Source organism: Orycteropus afer, unplaced genomic scaffold (assembly GCF_000298275.1).
Source record: "Orycteropus afer afer isolate SDZICR_OR568_19922 unplaced genomic scaffold, OryAfe1.0 scaffold00034, whole genome shotgun sequence".
In the NCBI taxonomy this organism is placed as follows: domain Eukaryota; kingdom Metazoa; phylum Chordata; class Mammalia; order Tubulidentata; family Orycteropodidae; genus Orycteropus; species Orycteropus afer.
In genome coordinates, this window is record NW_006921621.1 from 17642495 (window position 1) to 17646951 (window position 4457).

Sequence of the window (4457 nt, forward strand, 5' to 3'; positions counted from 1 at the left end):
AAGAAATCCATATTTGTACCCATTCCAAAGAAAGGTGATCCCACAGAATGTGGAAATTATCAAACAATATCATTAATATCACATCAAGTAAAATCTTTCTGAAGATAATTCAAAAACAGTTGCAGCAGTATATTGACAGAAAACTTTCAGAAATGCAAAGCAGATTCAGAAGAGGATGTGGAACAAGGGATATCATTGCTGATGTCAGATGGATTTTAACTAAAAGCAAAGAATACCAGAGAGATATTTACTTATGTTTTATTGACTATGCAAAGGTATTTGATTGTGTGGATTATAACAAATTGTGGATAACATTGAGAAGAATGGGAATTCCAGAACATTTGATTGTACTCATGTGGAATCTGGACATAGATCAAGAGGCTGTCATTCAAATAAAACAAGGGGATACTCCATGTTTCAAAATCAAGAAGGGAGTGCATCAAGTTGCATCCTTTCACCACACTTATTCAACTTGTGTGCTGAGCAAATAATCCGAGAAGCTAGATTATATGAAGAAGAATGTGGCATCAGGATTGGAGGAAGACTCATTAATAACCTGCGATATGCAGATGACACAATTTTGCTTGGTGAAAGTGAGGATGACATGAAGCACTTGCTAATGAAGATTAAAGACAAAGTCTTTAAAGATTAAAGTCGGCAATATGGATTACACATCAATATAAAGAAAACAAAAATCCTCACAACTGGTCCAATAAACAGCTTCTCAATGGATAGAGAAAAGATTAAAGTTGTCAAGCATTTCATATTACTTGGCTATACAATCAACCCCAATGGAAGCAGCAGTCAAGATATCAGACAGTGTATTGCATTGGGCAAATCTGCTGCAAAGGACCTCTTTCAAGTGCTGGAGAGCAAGGATGTCTCCTTGAAGACTAAGTTGTGTCTGACCTAAGCCATGGTATTTTCAGTTGCCCCTTATGCATGTGAGAGCTGGACAATGAATAAGGAAGACCAAAGAAGAGTTGATGCTTTTGAGTTGTGGTGTTGGAAAATAATGCTAAGAGTACCATGGTCTGCTAAAAGGACTAACAAATCTGTCCTGGAAGAAGTGCAGCCAGAATGCTCCTTGGAAGCAAGAGTGGTCAGACTTCCTCTCATTTACTTTGGTCATGTTGTCAGAAGGGAACATTCCCTGGAGAAGGATATCATGCTTGGTAAAATGGAGGGTCAATGGAGAAGGAGAGGGCCCTCAATGAGATGGATAGACAGAGTGGCTGCAATGGTGGGGTCAGGTATATCAAGGATCACGAGGCTGGCACAAGACTGGGCAGTATTTCGTTCTGCTGTGCATAGTGTCACTATGCGTCAGAGATGACTCGATGGCACCTAACAACAACAACAACAACAACAATAGGAGAGAAAAATGCAAACACCTTGAGTTATTTTTCTTAATTATAGAATTTTTCCTTCAACTTTTTACATTTTGACCATTGACAGGGTTTAAAACTTCTTTGTATGTATCTGGGGTAAAGAAGGCAGAGGGAAGGGGTAAGTGGCATCTCCTCAGATCTCATGAAGGTCCATTCCTCCACAAACAGCTCACCTGAAGACATCACAATACAAATACCTTTGATTTGATTGGGGATGCTTGTGGAAGAATTCAAGATTGTACACCTGTAGTATCCCAAGTTCTAGTCTTTCAACTTGGTCATGGTTATGTTAAGGAGGTCAAAGTCATGGTCATTGCAGAGCATGTATTGTGTGTCCTGGGCCAGTGTCCTCGGCTTGGAAGTGGTGACTAACCTGACACATTCTTTTAAGTTTCTCCTACACCAGGGCTTTGATTTATAAGGTCCTCGATTGTATGAGTACTGGCAGATCACCAACACTGAAACTTGAATTTTGTGCTGCATATCATCTGCCTCCCATCTCTGCACTTGGGAACCTAGAGAGCAAGCCCCCGAGTCAGGCTGAGTCATGGGGCCACCTATACCCCATAATCTGACCCCAGACAGCCAACCCTTGGCCCCAGCACCACACTTGCACCCTGCCCCACCTTTCACACCTCTTCTCACCTGCCCCTTCATTCCTTCCCTTGTCTTGTCCCCTCAATCCACTCACCTTCTACTGACTGTCACTTGAGACCATGACCAGCTGGACCAGCATCAGGTATGGGACTCCAGAGCCATGGTGACTTCTTTCTGGTCCTAGGTGTGTGGAGAGGGAGCATGAAATAATTCTGCCTGATGGAAAAATTGAGAAAGGAAAAGGTCTAGATTGCATTAGTTGGAGGCCTGTAGGGAGGGTTCTCTGGGCACAGGGAGGGTCAGGACTACACTGGGGAAACCTTCAGCTTCTAGGAGTCTCTAGCTTGCATAGTCTCAACTCTACCCCTGCCCAGCTCTCCAGCTCCCCAGCTCCACCCAAACTGGTGTGCCTTCTCTGTCCTTTGTACTGCACCTTGCAGAGCCTTTGGGATGAGGGACGGAGGGTGGAGGATGGAGGATGAGATGAAGACAGATAGGGTCTCAGAGGACATTTGAGGCCTGGCCAGTCCTTAAGTTACTCTGTTCCTGAGGGAGAGCATGGCCAGATGGCTGGAGTTGTTGATGACTGAAATGACCACACAGGCACATTTCACTCCCTGCACTGCTGGCCAAGTGAACCTAGGTATATTCCATCCACTTCCTCACTGGTAACAATGAAACTGATGATGACCTTAGAGAACTCTTAGAAAATTTTAAAACAATGATGACTATAAACTCACTGCCATTGAGTTGATTCTGACTCATAGCGACCCCCATTGGGTTTCCAAGGCTGTAAATCTTTATGGAAGTAAAGATTCCTCCCATGGAGCAGCTGATGGGTTTAAATTGCAGACCTTCTGGTCAGCATCCAAATGTCTTACCCACTATGCTACCAGAGCTCCTTAATGACTATAAAGAACCAATGATATGCAGGACATTGAGTCCATGCTGAGCTATTTGAGTGGATGTCAGGTCAGACACTCTTGGAATCAAATCAGCTCCTGGGAATTTGGCACCAATGTCTGTTGAGGAGGGGTCTGGGGAAAAAGCTCAGATTATCTCAGCTCTGACATCCTGGGATGCCAAGATCCCCTAACAGGGACCCCAGAATAGGGAGCACAGAAAGGAAGCCCCAAAGGGAGATACCTGAACAACTCAAAATGGATGGGAGGGAAGGCATATTATGTCTATTTTACAGACAAACTGACAAATTATCAAACAATATCATTAATATCACATGCAAGTAAAATCTTCAGATTTTACTTGCATGTGATATTAATGATATTGTTTGATAATTTCCACATTCTGTGGGATCACCTTTCTTTGGGATGGGTACAAATATGGATTTCTTCCAGTCAGTTGGCCAGGTAGCTGTCTTCCAAATCTCTTGGCATAGCCAACTGAGTGCCTCCAGTGGGGCATCTGTTTGTTAGCACGTCTCATTGGGTATTCTGTCAATTCCTGGAACCTTGTTCTTTGCCAGTTCCTTCAAAGCAGCTTCAACTTCTTTCTTTAATACTATTGGTTCTTGATCATGTGCCACTTCCTGAAATGAAGAAACATCAACCAATTCTTTTGGTACAGTGACTCTGTGTATTCCTTCCATCTTCTTTTGATGCTTCCTGCATCATTCAATATTTTGCTCCTAAAATCTTTCAATTTTACAGCTCGAGGCTTAATTTTTTTCCTTTGTTCTTTTAGCTTGAGAAATGCCGGGTGTGTTCTTCCCTTTCGGTTCTCTAACTCCAGGTCTTTGCACATTTCATTATAGTAATTGGCTTTGTCGGCTAGAGCTGCTCTTTGAAATCTTCTGTTCAACTCTTTTACCTTGTCATTTCTTCCATTTGCTTTAGCTATTCTCTGTTGAAAGGCAAGTTTCAGAGAGTCTTCTGACATCCATTTTGGTCTTTTCTTCCTTTCTTGTCTTTTTAGTGATCTCTTGCTTTCTTCATAGTTGATGTTCTTGATGTCATCCCACAATTCATCTGGGTTTTGGTCATTGGTGTTCAATGCATCAAATCTCTTCTTTAAATGGTCTCTAAATCCAGGAGGGATATTATCAAAGTCATATTTTGGCTCTTATGGTCTTGTTTTAATTGTCTTCAACTTCCACTTGAACATGCATATGAGCAGTTGATGGTCTGTTCCCCAGTCAGCTCCTGACCTTGTTTTGGCCAAAGATATTGAACTTCTCCTTTGCTTCTTGCCACTGATGTAGTCAATCTGATTCCTGTGTACTCCATGTGGTGAAGTCCAGATGTATAGTCATCATTTATGTTGTTGAAAAAAGGTATTTGCAATGAATAAGTTGTTGGTCTTGCAAAATTCTATCATGCTATCTCCAGTGTTATTTCTGTCACCCAGGCCATATTTTCCAACTACTGGTAAACTCTTCTTTGTTTCCAACTTTTTCATTCCAGTCATCAGTGATAATCAACATATTTTGCTTGTATGTTTGATCAGTTTCAG